Here is a 17,254-nt window from a genome sequence, read left to right as displayed (position 1 = left end):
GTTAATGAGGCAGGGCGAGCTGGAGGAGGAATGGTCCTGTGGGAGGTCCATTTCACAGGAGTCTGGTACAATGAAAGCAGCACTATACAACAGCTTCTGTCCTCACAGAATTTTACATATTTTTCATGAGTATTGTCCACACCAACTTTTAGAGGATACATCTACTTTTGCTGTCCTGTGAGAGTTTGAACAAGATAAAAATGGGAAATTCTTTAAGAGGAGAAAATATCCCTTGGTTCTAACATCTTTCTAGTACTCTAGTACTACTGTGTTTACTTTGGAATGTTTTCTTGCGTATACTTTCATACATTAGCTCTAATCCATCCACAACAGCCTAATATGAAAGTTAACAACCTCTGTGAGGGACTAATTGTTAGGCCAGCCTCGCTCAGAGAGGAAGAAGTAACAGAAATGCATGACTTGTCAAGAATAATTAGGCACAAAAGGTATAAAAAAGAGAAAATTGAACACAGGAGCGTACAAAATGTAGACAGCTAGGAGGGGTAAGCAGAGCAAGCAGCAGTCACCAAATGGCTTGACTGTTGCTGTTGGCTCTGCCAGATTTGTGCAAGTCAGTTGCAGAAAAACTTTAGAAAAAATCCAGATGTTACAGAAAAGCTATACAAGGCAGTAGGGACAATCCTTTGCCAGAGGGAGCTGAAAGAAGTCTGGTCGTTTTAGTAGAAGGTGCTTCTACAGACATGGTGGCCTAAGCGTTTTGCACGTTTCCCTGTGGCATGCTACAGTAAAGCTGGGAATGTTTTGAAAGTTAAGGGTAGTATCTGCTATTTCTTACCGTTGGGCCAGTATTCCCCTTTTCCACGCTTGCCTACCTCAACCACTGTTTCTGTACCATCACGGTCTCTTTCAGCACTGTCCTTCTCTATTCTCCATTGATCACCCTCTCTTGTTAACATTAACCAGCTTTCTTTTTTAATTTTTGTTACCTTCTTCCACAACTCTAATTGGACATGGTGACCTTAATCAAGACTGTTTGCACTTATGGTTGGGGGAAGGCAGTCTAGCAGCCTGCTACATTCCTCTGGACTGGTGAGGGAAAAATGATTTGCCTGCACCTCCCTGTGGCCAGTCTGCTGCGCTGTGTGGGGAAGCGATACGCTCGCAAGCTCTACACATGACGCTCTCTCTGCGCAGGGCAGTGAGTTTGGGCCAGCCTCTTTCCTATATCCACAAAAGGGCACGGCCAACCCCTTTTTTGATCCATAGATCAAAAATGCTGTGCCTTTTGCACAGTAGCAGAAAAGCCCAGTAGATGACAAGGGCCATGCGCCTTCTTTGGCACCTTCTCTGCCCCTCCCCACCTTGGGAATGTAAAAGCAGGCATCTCCCTGTAACCCCTTGATGCGGCTCAGGAATAAGGCCTCCAGGTTCCCCTCAGAGACCTTCGGTGGTGAATGGCAGGATCAGGAGCCTCTGGTTTGGCACATGGAGAATAAGGGGTCTGCGTGGAGCTGCAATGACGACTTGGCTGGAAGTGGGCACCTAAAGAGCATGAGATGATACTGCAGTGCCAATGGAGATGATATTGCAGTTCCAATGGTGAAATTAGTCCTCTCAGCACAGGTACCCTCCTGGTTTCCAGTCACACTTTTAGGAGCTCACAGCTTTATCACCAGTTGAGCTGGCTGTAGCTACAACAGTTATTGGCCCTTTTATACACCCCTCCTCAAATCCTGTGTAAAGCAGGACTAGCATAAAGTGGTACTTTGTTATTCTCTGCTCTACCTAGTCCCAGCCCTCAATCTTCTTTAGGGAACTACAGGAAAAACAAAATCTTTAGAAGCGACTGTAAATTGTTTATTTGATCAGCAGGCCCTTTTCTTCCAGTATAATGGGGGAGAGCTCTGTGTAACCTCGGTTCTTCTTTGAGCTCTTGATTGACCTCAGAGATGAAGTTCAAAATTATGAAATTTTTAGAGATGCTAATCTCTGAACAATTTGTCTTGTACTCCTGTTTTAATCCATTTTGTTGACAGTGTATTTTGCTTCTATTTAAGAGCACTGGAAAGCTCCCATTGATTTTAATGGTCCGGAAACAGGCTTGTGGTGAAGACCACTGAGCCTAGCCCTTCAGGAGAATAGCAGAAATAGCCTGAAAGCCTTCTAAAGTGGGGGGAGGAAGGAGTTTCTTTCATATGCCTGGGACACTGTTTGTGGAATACACGGTGCGAGGTGGCAGAAAGGCTTTATTGGAGCTTGTTAAGGGTGGTCTCTGCCACTGCTTTGTGAGTATTTTGATCATTTCCACCATGATCCTTGAGACTGCTGACACTGTTTCACCACACCGCACAACGTGTCAGTAAATACACACCCGCTATCTAATGTAAGTATTGTCTGTATGAATGCAACCTATATTATGTACAGTCACATTTTTATGTAACATTTCATTGAAGTGATTAAGTTTTTAAATTGGTTCTTGCTCTTCTTGCTTCTTGTAGCTTCAGATCATTCTTTACAACCAAAGGGAGAGTGTTCCCAGTGCACTGAAGCATTTCGCGTTTTCCTCAAAGGCAGGGTTGGGGATTCATTCCGTACTTCCTAAGCAGTGCCCTGCGAAATCTGGTTTCAGTTAAGCCCTCTTTTTGAAGTATATGACCATAATTAGATCTGCTTACAGGAGACAGCAGGACTGTGACCCCAGATCTTTCCTCCACAAAGTTTCCTTTCAGTCTTCGTGTAAAATTGTCTCCTCTGTGCCTCCCCCAGCGCGGCACCCCCAGCAAGGAATGCACTGGCGAGGTCCTCAGTGGTCTGTGATAATGCATTCCTCCTGGCTTTAGTCATCCTGGCACCGAGATGCTCTTGGCTGCTCTTCTGGTGATGTAATTTTGGGCCCGCATCACCTGCAAAGGAAACTGATCTGCAAGCAATAAAACACATAGCTGTCTTGAAACACAAAATGGGAGTGTTGATGTTAGCAGGTTTTAAAAACTTTTTTCTTTTCCATTTCTGCTTGTATTAGCAAGGCTTCCCTTCTCCCTTTTCCCACGAGACGGCAGCACCAAGCCTTTCTTTAGGAAGTGTTTGCATTTGTTTCCCTTTATTTAATGTACCTAAGCAAATGAAGGGGCTGGAGTATGATATAGGATAGAGCTTTTACATGCGTTGCCTTTCCAGTCTGCATTTTCTGTTGATTTTTACTGAGACTGTAAAATAAAGAAGCTGGCAGAAAAAGGCACAGTATCCATCAGTCAACAACTTCTTTAGACAATAACCTAGCCACTACTATGAAGTGTTCAGGGCTAATAATCTCTGTGATTTACCAGTTTAAAGACAAATTCTGTAAATGGATACATTATATGGATACACCCCATACAGAGATATTGGGGTGAAGTGCACAGTGCAAACATATAGAACAGACTTCATCCTGTAATTATGCAATTTGTTGTGGTTCCCTTAAAGTCTGAAAATCAAGTTACCTTACAAAAACATTTTTCCTCTTTTTTTGCTCCAGGACTTCTCAGCCATATTTGTACTCTGACTTCAGTTCTTCTCATTCGTTGTTCATTTCTGTGTCCTAGTTTCCAAACTGTGACCCAAAAAAAGGAAAAGCCAGCCCAGTGGGGCTGTGGGAATTCACCATTGCCTGCAGTAGTTACTCATCCTACCATACATTACTGGCCATAAGAGAGCACTGAGTCAATATCTGTCTACTCTTCAGTAATTGCATTTCTAAATGTTTAATCTTTTAATGTAGAAGACAAGAGCAATAGATTATAAAAATTAAACAGCTTTTATTCTTTTCTTTTAGGCTGACACGCTATCTCTATAGCTTGGAAACACTGTTTTTTTCTCTGTCAATGTCATGTATTCTTTGGATCACAGATCACAAATTCTGTGGTAGTCTATTAAAAGAAATAAATGAAAAAACTCTGGCAAAGACAAATACCACTTCTGAGCAGTTAAGTACATCTGAAGTTCATCCATTTTACAGGACCTGTTTTACAGTTCTAGCTAACTGCAAGGCAGTGACTGTTCCCTGTAACTTGCTTGAAGTTTATGTTTTAGCTAATGAATCTGGTCCCAAGTTCCAACAAGGCTGTTCCAAAGGTAATTTAAAAATGAGAGAACAAACAGCCACATCTAACTGTGGAGAAACATTACGAAAGTATTGTGAGTCTTACACAATGTGATGCTTGCCATGAGCTGGGACTAATCCAAATCCATCTCTTCACACTTGGATAGTCTTCAAAACTGTCCAGCCTTTCAGTCACTTCTGGGATTATATAAAATGGCATCATGTGTTGTTTCAGCTATTCTTCCAAAATTATTTCTAAGTAGGCATCAGATACACAGCCCCTGAGAGAGAATTATTATACAGAAATATATGTAGTTCATTATTCCTAGCAAATTTGCTTGCTAGAATCATCAGTTTAAATGCTCCCAGGGTCAAACAGAGGAAAAAATTACTTCATTCAAAATCTACTCACGAACTCAAACTCTGTCCAGGGTGCAATAGGTAACAATTTTAACATTAAAGCATTAACATGCTGTTAGCGTATTTCAGAGTTATCATATTACTGAAATAAATATCAGTTCACAGCTCCAATAAAGTCATCTTTTTAGGTTGTCATTTTTTTAGGCAAAGAAAACAAGAACTGAGTCAGGGTCATGTTGGGAAAATTGCTCCCTCATTCAGAAAGATTAGAAACAGGTTTCAGTAGAAGTGCCAGGTTTCACTGAAGTTCTGAAAATATTCAATAAATGCTGCTTATTTACAAGTATAAATGCATGCTAATAATAGGCACTTGAACGTGTTGGATATTTGTTTTACGTTTAAATGGAAGTTTACTTGTGCAGAAATGCACAGAATGATTAGTGAAGTATTATCATGACATACTATTTTGATGAATGCCCTAAAAATATTCTAGACCTGTTCTATGTGGTCAAATGATTTTCACTAACATGTGTGAAGAATCTGTAGATGTCATTTGATTTGGAGGATTATTTTGACTCAATGAGCCTGTACAAAAGCTAACCCAAAAAAGATGTAATGGGTTTTCTATCATTTTGTACATCCCTTCTCATTTCTGCTAGGGACCTGGGTGCCTGCTCCTTGCGGATATGAGAAGCTGCCTGAGATGGTAAAACATAATTCAGGGCAATGGTAGAGCGGAGGTGGTAGCAGAATGAAAACAGGGGGAGAAATGGATCCAAGTGAAGCACTAGGTTTTGCATAATTGACAGAGTTACTTACTACGTTGTTCCAGGCTATTAGGTTAGGGGAACAAGAACTGAGTAAAGGCCATACCTGAGAAGTTTCTTTCTCAGAAAGACTAGAAATAAGCTTCAATGGAAGTGGCAGGTTCCACCAAAATTCTGAGAACGATTCTGCTGTGGGGTCCCTGAACAAGTCATTTTGCCTTTTTATGCCACTGTTTCCTTCCCCATGTTTTTTTTGTTTCTTCCCCACCAAAGCGTGTATTTTGAACAGTACCAGCTAATTTATGACGGTTAGATCCATTGCTGTGAATTAAACCCAACTGTCTGGAAGGAAGTTTGGAAGTCCCTGCCCTTAGTTGCTGGGGCTGTCAGGGTGAGCCAAAAACACAGGCAGGACCACTTGTTTTGGGCTGTTTCTTCTATTGTTTCCTAGCCATAATCAAAGACAGGATATTGGGCTGAATCAGCTTGAGTCCCATACAGTGTAGCTCGTCTTCTATTCTTATATCCATGTAGACTATAAGATCTTTTTGGCAGGAGTCCTTTCTACTTGTGAATTTAAGTGCCAAGTACCATGAGTCAATAAGCTCATTTAGGGCTTCTAGACAGTGCCGACAAATAGTAGCTGGGAAACTATTGTTATGGCACCAGCAGTAAGGAATACCAATACTGAGTTTTAGAATTGCATCATTTCATTTCTTTTTAAGGGTAATCTATGGAAAAATCCTAAGGCAGAATGAAAAACCCTGGCGCTGCAAAAAATCCCAAACCAAACATTCCCATAAATTTGCCAAATCGTGTTTAAATGTAAGGGGAAAGAAATGCAGAATGCAACATGTATAATTCAGTCCATATTTATAAAGCACCTATGATTATAATATTGTGTTACCATAGTTACCATGTTGCCATAGTTACTGTTTGGTCTAATTTTTTTTATAATTCATTAAAAATGACATTTCAGGTGATATTATAAATATCATCTAAGAAAATCTGGTGGGTCTATTCACAATACCAGTTAGACCAAAAAAACCCCTGCCAAATAACCCTGTAATTAAACCATCCACCTGCAATGTGGGAGACTTTCAATTCTCCCTTCAGCCTAATGGGATCTTCCTCTCTGAAGAGGCCATCCTGTTCCCCTTGCTGGGTCTCTTGGGGAGGTCTGGGCCTACTCTTCCCCAAAAGAGTGAAATTGTTTCTGCAGTTTAGTGCCTAGGACATCACAGATTCAGATTCTCCCAGACACGGGAATTCATTGACCAGGTCTCGCCATATCCTGGAAGAACATGTCAAAAAGGTGTATTTTCCACTTGTTGCTGTGGTGAGTGGTGCCAAGATCTGGTCATCCCTGTTTGCTCCTTTTCTCAAAATGACAGAGCTGGAAAACAAACGGCCTGTTCAAGACAAACAAATGTTTCACTGAAGTCCACATGAAACTTATTTTTTCACTGGAATGAGAGAAAAATAAAGGATTATTTTTAATTTGATAATTGCTTATTGAATTTTTGATTCAGCTATGGAACTGAAAACTCAGCTATTCACACAGCTCTGTTCTCCACTTGCTTAGGTTAGGAAATGATTAATAGTAACATAGCTCATGCCATAATGAGAAAAGATGAAGAAACGAGGAGAAAATGAGGCTAAATTGTAGCATAGTGACAGCACTGCTCTTCTGATGATAGCAATTATGTCACAAGTGAAAAATATCACTTGGTGACAAGTATAGGTATCACATGATGAAAGTTCCTATACAGTTTCATTTTAAATGCTCCTCTGAAAATAAAGCAGCCATTCAAATATGAGGCTTTACCTAGATGATTTTACTTGTATCAAAATGGTGCATAGCTTTCAGTGTTTTTTCATTTTTCAAATTATAGGATGGGACACAACATCAGTTTCCAAAAATGGTAGGGGCAAAGTATTGTCCACACTGGTAAAAGCTAGGCTGGCAGTGCTGAGAAGAGAGCAATTGCAATTGTCTCCACAGCTTGCGCTTTATGTGCATTGCTAATCCTGTGACAAAGAAGAGCGTGTCATTATTTGACTGGCTCATGTCCCTACTGGACAGATCAAGTGTCCTTGGTCCAGCTTGCTTTTGCTGGCAGGCAGTATTACTTTGTGTCCCTCATTAGCACACTGAGCTGTGCGCATCCGGATTAAAACAACTAGCGCATAAATACACCAATCTGCCTCTGGATTTCCTGAGCACAAAGCTGGCGCTAGTGCAATCCCTTTGAAGTCAATGGAACTGTTCTTGATTAAAGGGATTAATGAGAATCACAAGTATAAACTCTAAGAATGTAAGTGTGTATGTCTGAGTGTATACGTACATATACTTATATAAATGTATCATATAAAGCTGTTTCTGGAGTGCAGTTGTAGCTCCTGAACAGAAGTTTGCTCTCCAGCAAATTCTCATCCATCAACAATATTTATTTCGTTTATGATTATATTTTTATATAACTTCTCTCTGTATTTCTGTTTACAGTAAGAATGATTTATGACTATTATTTTTAAATAATTTATTTAGCCAAATAATGTATTTTTTATATTTTGAAATGTTTTTGGTCAGTATTGCCCATTGATTCTGCCAGTGCCATAAGCTTTTCCAAACTGATTTGCCTCTCTTTCTGTGTGAGGCATCATTTTCACTTGTGTCACTATAACATTTTGAAAAATAACAGCAATTGGTAAGCTAGGATACTCAGTGGAAGTCAACAGATGACAACATACATGATTAGAAGAGAATTGGACCAGGATGCGTAGGCCCTGCAGATATTCAGAAGGGAACACAGAGATGGTAGAAAGAAATTTTAAGGCAAGTAGAGTCAAGAACACTAGCTTCTAATAAGTAAGCTTCACGCTTACTTTGTAACATCAGCCTCGCAATTTACATCAGCCACAGAACATCAGCTGCTGCTGAAGTAACAGGTGGCACGGTAGAAACTACTGAAACTGTGCTCCTCCAGCTCTCCAGCTTGCTTTGTCTTCTGTTTGCCACAGTGTCACAGATAGTGCATAGTTTGAAGCTAGACTTGGGAAGAGTGAGCAGGTTATGGAGAAACTGGGGAAGGTCACCTTGCACCCCCCTGTTAAAGCTAATCTGTTGTGCAGTCACTACCGTAAGAGTCCAACAGCGGGGAAGTGTGAATCCACAGCTTGTGGCTACAGCCAGGTTTATCCATATTTTTTTTTAATCCAGTAGTTCTTCAATGTAAAATGTAAAATAGGCCTGAGAGAAGGGACTGAATGTCCCTTCTTACCAGAGCAATTCCCTAACTACCATACTGCAAAGTCAGATTTCTTCTTCCTTCTTCTCCATCTGGGTACATGAGATGTCCCCATCCCTTCCTCTTCCTCTCCAAACACTCAGTTGGTGGTCAGGAGATCCTCTTGGAAAGTGGTAGTGCAAGTTAGAAGCATTTCAGACTGTGGAGATATATAAATTCAGGTATTCCACTTTCTGGTCAAGTAACCTAACTACCACGCTCTGGGAGAAATGGCAGTCACCCTTGTAACTCTTCCTTCGAAGGGAGGCACTTGTGACTCCTGTCCTTGTGCAAAGTCTGCGGTAAGTGTGTCTCCTTGGTCCTCAGAACAAGCTCCTCATCGTTCTGAGTGCAAAAACATGTGTTTTATGAATATCAGATGACCTCACGTGGAGAATGACATTCAGTTCAGGCAAAATGATGGGACTCCCAAGTCTGGATAACCAAAATACAGTTCTGGCCAAAAATCAGGTGCCTATGAACTTTCAGATTTATATGTGGGATTTTTTTTAATCTTTCTCTCTTTAAATTACTCCTTAATTGCAATTCAGAAATCTATGTGCTTGGGGGGGGAGGGGGAACTTGCACTAAGCAAGAAGTAGGAGGTTAAAATACCTGGCTTAAAGCTCTGTGAGGAGTCTAGCCTCTGAGTGAGTCCTGAGAGATGTATAGTAAGGACATTTTCTTTTCTAATGGCCTCTCATTAGAGACAAATCTAATGCAGACAGCAAACCTAACAAATTCATGAGCGTTGTCTTAGTTAGCCACGTGGTAGTAGAAAAGCTTTGTGTATGTGTAGGGGTTTTTTTCTTTTTCCATTTATGCTGCACCTCAAGAACACATGGGTGGAAAGCACCAGCAAAGTTGAGGCTGAGAGACTGATGTGGTGGGCAGGTGTGCACTCCTTTGCATCCAGGGCAAAATCCAAGCATCCTGACCTGAATGTCAATAGAAATACCTTCACAGTTCTTCAGACTGGCAGTTGGGACATGGCACATCAGGTTGTGGTGACACCCAGAGTTACTCAGCGCTGACATTAAAATCTATCATCAGTCACAGTTTAGGTCATAAAAGTAGCATCTGACTGCTCTTGCACAGCATTTGAAATTTTACTGAGGATTCATTATTTGTTAAATCACTGAGCATGGTGCTCACATGCTTAAAAATCAGGAAGGAATCTTCATGAGAGGATTTATTTTTCTCTGTTTTCACAGCTGAGTATTGTTTTATCCTTATACCCTGCTATGACTGAGGTGGTAAAATGTAATATCAAACAGTGGAAACATAGCCTTAGTTTCTCAAAGAAAATCTGCAATCCTACACTGAGGGTGATGGAGTCTCTGTATTGACTCCACTTGGGGCAGACTCTTGCTCTCCAGCTGCATTGCTGTTGTACAACTGTGAGCAACTCCACACTTGACTAGCTCACCAGGTTAAATGATAATAGTTCCTAAATCCAGATTTTAAAACTCCTTTTCTGTGAAAACACTTCTTCCATGCCTGAGACCTTGCCTTGGTGACCCCATCAGCACAAGAAGAGATACATGTGTGAGCTGGAGCCATCATCACTCGGGCTGTTCAATGATAAAATGAAGTAGCAACTCTTTAGTGCCTGTTTTCTCTCATTTTTACTCCCCACTAACTTTACTGACTCTATCAAATACTTTTTTTCACTGGTATATCAAATGGGAAGCAGTGATGTGGAGTACATATAGTTTTAGGTGAAGGTCTCGAGTGTGCCTGCCTTGCAGTCCCAGTCAGTCACTGGATCACATGGCTTTGAGGAAGGGTCAGTGAGAAGCACAAAAGAAAAGGAAGTATAAAAAAGGTCAGCAGGATTTAAACCGGTATGACAAGAACATAGCCTGAGACTGAAAAGTAAAGAGTAAGAGGCAGCTTTAGGGCAGGGGATGGCAGCCACAAGACAAAGTATATAGGAAGTGAATGTGAATTAGAGATTAATGAGAACAGAGGAAGCAATGAGGGAGCTAGGTGTTGGTGAAAACAGAGCCCCATAGAGCCTAAGCAAGTGGATGACAGAGGGAGGAAAGGTGGTGAAGAGAGGAGGACAGAGGAGGGACTGAGTTGCAAGCAGAAGAAGATATGTAGAGAGAGATATAGCAAAAATAAAGCAGAAAGCATCATATTGACCATGTTATCTGAGGCAGTATAGCACAGGCAGTGGGACTTTGCAGAACTTATTTAAATCAAAAGATACACGAGGGAAAAAACTATTTCTGGTTTGATTTTCAGTTTCCAAAATTCACCGCAGTTCTTCATGAGTAGCTTTATGAGTACTTATTTTCACTCTTAAAAATGTGACCCTTATCTATAGATGGAGTATTTCTGTTCCATAGCCCTGCCCTCAGAGAAGTCAGATGAGTGGGAGGCAGCAGAAGGGGAAACAATAGAGAGAGAGCTGTCAACAGAATAAAAGCAACACACAGGTGAAAATCAGTCAAAGTTAATTCATTATTATTAACGTTATTCTTTCTTCTTACGGTAACTACCATCATTTCTTAGGCTGTGTATTGTAGGAGCACTTGGGAGCCTTTGTCATCAGAAGGGGATGTACTGTACCAGGCATTGTACAGGTACAGACTAGAAAGAGCCAGTTCTTAAAACACTGCTAGGTGGTTAAGAGTTGCTTAAAGGACCCTGAGATTTGTCTTATTCAGAGTAAAAGAGGAAATGCTCTAAAATGGGAGGTTTGAGGGAGAATATTTATGAAGAGAAAGAGGGTGCTGTGTGGAGGAGCAGAACCAGCTTCTGCTACAGAACACGGTAGAGATTTAATAGAGTCTACATGTGACAGGTAACGTTCTCATCAGGAAGGTCTCCGAAACATGTCAGCCTTGTTCTACACCCCCAGCCTTTACAACAACGTCATCCTCTCAATTCTAGTTCTAGTTCTAGTTAAAAGGCCTCCAACACTCAGTTCTCCTAAATAAAAATCTTTATCCCTGAGGACATGGTTTCCCTGGAGAATGATGAAGCAGCTCCCACCCAGGATCCAACTCAAGCAAAAGGAGGCCAAAACACTGCCAAAAGATTAAGCATCTCTCTTTTGGGAAGCTGAGAACAGCCACAGGTCTCCCTGCTGTCAAAGCCTCAAGCTCACTTCCTCCATATCATGTTTCTGCATTAATAACATAAACATCAAAAGAGAATAACTTAGAAAAACGGTGAAGGATGAAGACCAGAGCAGAGTGGAACCACAGCATTAGTGGGATGCTCTGATAAAACCGGGATGTGTGGAAGCTGCTAACATTGAAAATGGCAGGTCTATAGGGGGCAGCAAGGAACCACACTGCAATGTGGCATTTCTCTCAAGTCCAAGACAGCTCAGCTGCTTACTCCAGAGACACTTTGGTCAAACTCTTGATACTTAGTCACAAAAGCAAGATCAAAACATACTATAGAATAGATGATGTCCCTGACCTGGTATAACAAGCTGCGTAGATGGTCCTATTTCAGCTGTAATCATCATTGCTTCTTGGAGTCCCACCAATACACGTTTTGCTACCTGTAGAGAGAAAAAAATGAGTGATACAACTTCATGTTGTGCATTTCTTCATTCAGCTATGATTTGCAGTTAATTTTGTTCTATTTCTTAATTAAAATATCTGAGGCAGGTGTGTAATATTGGAGATAGTGAGCCTTCCGAGATATCATAAGGATATACGCGAGTGCTATGCAAATAGAACACCAAAAGAAAAAACAGTGGAAAAGGAAAACAAAGCCAGAAACGCTTCAATTAAACTTTTGAATCATGATTCCATAAAAGGCAGCAAAATCATAATGTAGTGCAATTTTCATGCTTCAAAGAAAAAAAGAATTTTAAATCTAGTCAGCATGACTTGTTCAAAAAAGATCTGGGGAATAATAAAAAAAAGGCTCTGTGTGTGCACGTGCGTGTGTGTGTTTTTAACAGTTGCATGGAACAGCCTGTTTTAAATAAGAACAAAGGTGAACAAAGCCAGTTGTCAGTGTAGCCTACCAAATGAAGTTTTTTACTGTGTATGACGCATGCCATATAAAATGTATTGCCTGAGATATAACAGCACAGAGTCCAACCTGTGGTCTTTTTCTCAGGCTCTTCCTATGAAGTCTTGTTTCAGGAATTTACTATCCTTATCTTTATTATTTATTTGTGTCCCAAAGGCCCAACGTATCACCTTGTTCACTACATTTTCAGCAGCAAATTAAAAGTAGCTTCTCCCCTTCCTCAATATTTGAAGTTTTGTGGGCTGTCAAGAATAGATTGACTGAACTCATTAATTAATATCTGTTATGCTCAGAGTAGATAACTGGATAAATAGAAAGCAGGGGGACAGGTTTACATTTAGCAAATGAGTGCTAATTATCCAGAAATACAAAACAGAGATAAGAGACCCAGAAGAGCAGGAAAGAATTAAATCTAATGGCAGAAGATTTTCACTGCTTTGGGGGCTTTATGGACAAAAATTTTCAGTCTGGCAAGCTACACTGTGTACTTTTTCATGACTGCAAGTAAACACAAATCAGGAAAAGCTTTGTTTGTTTTGCACAAACAGAAATATTTGGGCTTTTCATAACATGTTAGAGAATCTGTAGAGAGTTGCCGCTGCTGCCTTTGCTATTACTGTTACATATGTTTCTGCGCTGAAGGTAAAGAGCCAACAGAGAGTAGGGCAGCGTGCTGGAAAGGTTACAAAGCGCTGTTTACAGAGAATTTTATAATCAGACAGTCATTTGTTACAAGTCTGGAAGATCTGCAAGAGAAATCCATTGCTGTGCACAGTTCAGTGCATTTGTAAAGAGAGCAACCTAGCAAAAAATGTGTAGTCTATTAGCACATCATTAACTAGTTAAACCAACTCCATCTTTGGCTTCCCAGTTACTCTCCTTCTCTATAGCAGAAAACTATGCCAGATAGTACAAATTCTGACTTTCAGAAGTGACTTGGAATTTGGGTTTCCTATATATTGTCCCCCCTCCTTTTATTTCTTGGTGTTTTTCTCATCTGATGTCACAATGTTGCAAGTGCTGTTTTATTCAGGAATGTATTTCTTGGACTACTTTGTCCCAGTGAAAGCATAAACATGAAGATTCATGAAATTCTGAGGAGCAAATTAGATTTTTCCAGACTTTCATATGACTTAAAAGTAAAGATACTGTTGAGGAATATCAACATATAAGGACCTTTATACATACATACATACATACATATCAATATATATAAAAAATATTTAATTCTCATCCAGTAAAAAAAAAAAACCCTGGAGGTCGAAGGTCTATTTGACCTCAGCTGTTACATCCCACACAGTGTCCTTTATACACCTGGTAGTGCCATACGGGTGGTACCTGAAGTTGCAAGACTGATGATGGACACGGAGAATACTATAATTAGTAAGTCCACAGTATTGATGAAGATGGAATGGACTAGGTGATCTCCAAGGGTCCCTTCCAACCTCAACGATTTTGTGGTTTTATGATTCTGCATCCTCCAGAGGATGCCACTGGTTTCCTTGTGACTCTGCTTGCACTAGAGTGAGGGATCGTGGCCTAGACTTAGGCAGGCTCTGTGGGATCCTCTGGGAATTTCCTCTAACAAGTTCCTTGCTAGGCAGGGACACTGGCAATGTGCCCAACCCTTCCTCCTGTCCTCTTATGGCATGTTATTGTTCTGCCTGTTGGTTTTTTGCTAACAAATTTGTGATGGGTGCAAGTAATGCCTTGAGGTCTGCGGTGTTGGGGGAGTTTGCTGCATGGCTGCTGCAAGTGAGAGCAGTTGGACTTCATCAGACCGGTGATTCCTTCAGGGCCTCGATTTCCAGTCCACCTGATCCCTTCTTCAGGTCACATCTGCACAAAGCTGACTGCAACAGGTTCTCAGCTTCTATCCTAACATAAATACTGAGTAATGATCCTTTTGACAGCTCTTCCCCTTTTTTCCACATGCATTAGTGGCCCCTAAAATTCTACTTTTTTTCTTAGTGCTCTAGGTTTTGTTTTGAGATGTGTTAATACACCAGATGCAACACGGCAGCCAAGAGCTTGGCTGAAATTTCCCTCAAATTGCTGGGCTGAGCTGAACTATGAAAATAAAGAAGCTCAGGGATGGTGTGTCCCTTGCTCTGTGATCTCTCCAAGTCCAGCCAGGCCCAAGAGCGGGAGGAGGCTTAATTAAAACTCAGAAGAGAGAAGAGCCAGAGCAGACATGAGGGGACTTCTAGGAGAGCTGCAGATGTGGGAGGGGTGGGGGTTAGAAATGGAGTGCATTGGTGAGGAGAAGGAGACTGGGGGTGAACGGCGGGTGCAGCAGGACTGGGATGGACCCACACAAGGAGGTCAGAGCCAGATGGGGACTGAGTCTGTGGACAGATACTCCCTGCAGACCCAGCAGTGCCACAGGAGCAGAGCCTTCCTCTGAGCTGCTTATCACAGTCAGACCCATCTGTCAGCAGATAGTTTTGAAACTTGCTTTCAAAGTGGTCTACCTCCTTCTAGTAATGGATTGCCTAGATGCTGACAACCTGCTATTGCCATCAGCTCAAACTGCAGATGTTTATGTAGGAAATCTAAAGGATCTAAACTCTTCTAATGATCTAAGTGTCAATATAATGCCACATCATTAAATTTTGATGGTGGAGATTCATTTAATTGTTTTTCATTGTGTGTATAATTTTCTCTTTTTAAAGAATATGTAGCTTTACCAGGACACAGATATTAGGATTGCAAAGGCAAACACTCGAGGACATGCTATGTGAATTAAGCAGAACATTTGTCTGCTGGATGCATATGGGCTGTGATCATTTCTAATTGCATGATCAAACACAAGTGTTGTACAGAAACATTTCCTCTGTCACTGAATAAAATAGAAACGTTTTGGGATGCATCAGCATTGCACAGAGGAGGCAACTGTTTTTTCTGTAGCAGCCCAGATTCATCTCTTGAAAAGTATTTAGTACATGAGGCAGGAGAGTATAAAAAGCGAGAGAATGATTAAAGCTGTTATATGTTTCCCTGGAAAATGTGACTCTACCTCTGTAGAGTTTGTGTGACGGATTTCCTACATGGTGCTAGTTAAGTCCTGGGAAGCTGATTTATATGGGGTATGAAAGTTTTCATTTTAAGAACCATTTTCATTTTTGGTGAGCTTGTTTGGAGATCTAGGTTCTGCCACACAGAAGTTTGGAGCAGTCACAGCTGCGCTGGAGGCAAGTGCCAAACACGGCGTGCTGCAGCTTTCAGTGCACTGGAAAATCACGTCCCACGTACCCCAGAGCAGGGGCCCAGAACTAGACCCTTGTCCCTTTGTGCTTCTATTGACTTTACGGAAATCTGTAATTCTGCTCTCAGAACAGAGTTTGAAGACTGAGTGGCAAAGAAGGTCCCTGAACAAAGGGGATAAAACCAGTCATTAAGTACCTGCTTTTTAAATGAGCACTATCTAGCCTATATACTGAAGGAGGTGAGGATCCTAATGAAAAATAATGAGAGATTAAATAATTTCTCCAAAAGGCAAACATATTGACCCTGTTTTTTATGGATAATAATATTTGACATGATATGGTTTTAGTGTTTTTGCGTATTACAGTCATCTTAGGGAAAAGGAAAGAGAAAGAGAAAGGGAAGAAGCAAGAGAGGTTTTTAGTCCTCATTATAAAGAGTGAGAAGATGACCTTGAACAACCTAGCAATTTATTAGGCAAATTGAAGAAATCCTGAGATTCTTTTCTTTTGATTTGGGGAAAGAGTTGATTGATTGAGCTAGCAGGGAGCTAGCAGAACGATGCTTTTCAGACCTCACACAGTCTTTCGAGTTGACTCTGGGACTATATATGGGTTTTCAGAAACCAGCATGCATATATATTAAATCCACAGGGGAAAAATGACTGTCTTCCTTTATTCATGCCCTTATCAACTGAGACCGAGATCAACTAATGCTTACCAACAGTGGTAATGTCAGTTCAAACACGGTGACGACAGCAGAAAAGCAACAGCAGCTTTTCTCGAGCAAGAGGAATGAAGTGGCAACTCAGATTGGGAAACATCTCTTTTGTACATTCTAGTTCAGTGAAGAGAAAATAATTCATGAGGGTTCCTCGAGATCAAATTATTCCTTCTTAATTGTTAAGCTATAAACTTTAGGCCTAGAGGGGGCTGTAAATAATAAACTCTAGGAAAGGCTGCTAAAAGGAAATGCTGACCGAAGTGAGCCATGAAGTCAGCTAAACCGCTTCCAGCGCAGGCACACGAAGCTTCATTGTGCGGCTGCGGAGAGCTGCTTGGTGGCAGCTCTGCTAAAGGCATCTCACCAAAAACAACCTGCCCGCTCCACAAGGGCAGCCTGCAGGTCTCCACGGTGAGCTCGTACCTCACATCGATAACCCCTTTGCCGGAAACCTGAGCGCGCTGAATCCCAAACTGAGGCGACTGCTACTGAAACTGAGCCCCGCCGCCAGACCCGGCCGAGGCGGAGGGCAGCCCCGTCCCGCTGCCCCGGCCGCGCCGCAGCCCATCGAGCCCTCCCCGCCTCGGGGCGGCCGCGGCTCCTCCCTCCGCCCGCCCGCCCGCGCCGCGCAGCGCCGCGCACCGCCCCCGCCGGCACCTCTGGCTGTGCCGCCGGCCGGGCAGCGGCGGCAGGGCGTCTTCCGCGGGCGGCCGGGGCGGGAGCCGGCCCGGGGCGAGGTGCGCTGCACGACTGTGGTTTTGGGCTGGGGCGCTCTTTTTTTTTTTTTTTTAATCTTAAAAAAAAAAAAAAGGTCTAATTCTAAGGTAAGGACAACTCAGATCTGCTTTTAGTTACGCAGTGCT

General features: G+C 41.8%; 1 protein-coding gene across 3 annotated transcripts in view; it reads left to right on the top strand.

Moving 5' to 3' along the window:
- FILIP1 (filamin A interacting protein 1) overlaps positions 1 to 17,254 on the top strand; it is a 111,960-nt gene that overhangs the window by 66,111 nt on the left and 28,595 nt on the right. The window contains exon 1 of one of the 3 annotated variants that reach the window (XM_068937571.1): positions 17,044 to 17,215. The exons of the other annotated variants lie outside the window; for them this stretch is intronic. The gene's annotated coding sequence lies outside the window, so the exon portion shown is untranslated. Of the gene's footprint in view, positions 1 to 17,043; positions 17,216 to 17,254 lie in introns of those variants that run through there. 3 annotated transcript variants of the gene reach the window in all.

This window comes from Struthio camelus, chromosome 3, assembly GCF_040807025.1.
Source record: "Struthio camelus isolate bStrCam1 chromosome 3, bStrCam1.hap1, whole genome shotgun sequence".
NCBI classification, from domain to species: domain Eukaryota; kingdom Metazoa; phylum Chordata; class Aves; order Struthioniformes; family Struthionidae; genus Struthio; species Struthio camelus.
This window is presented reverse-complemented; position numbering and strand designations above follow the sequence as displayed.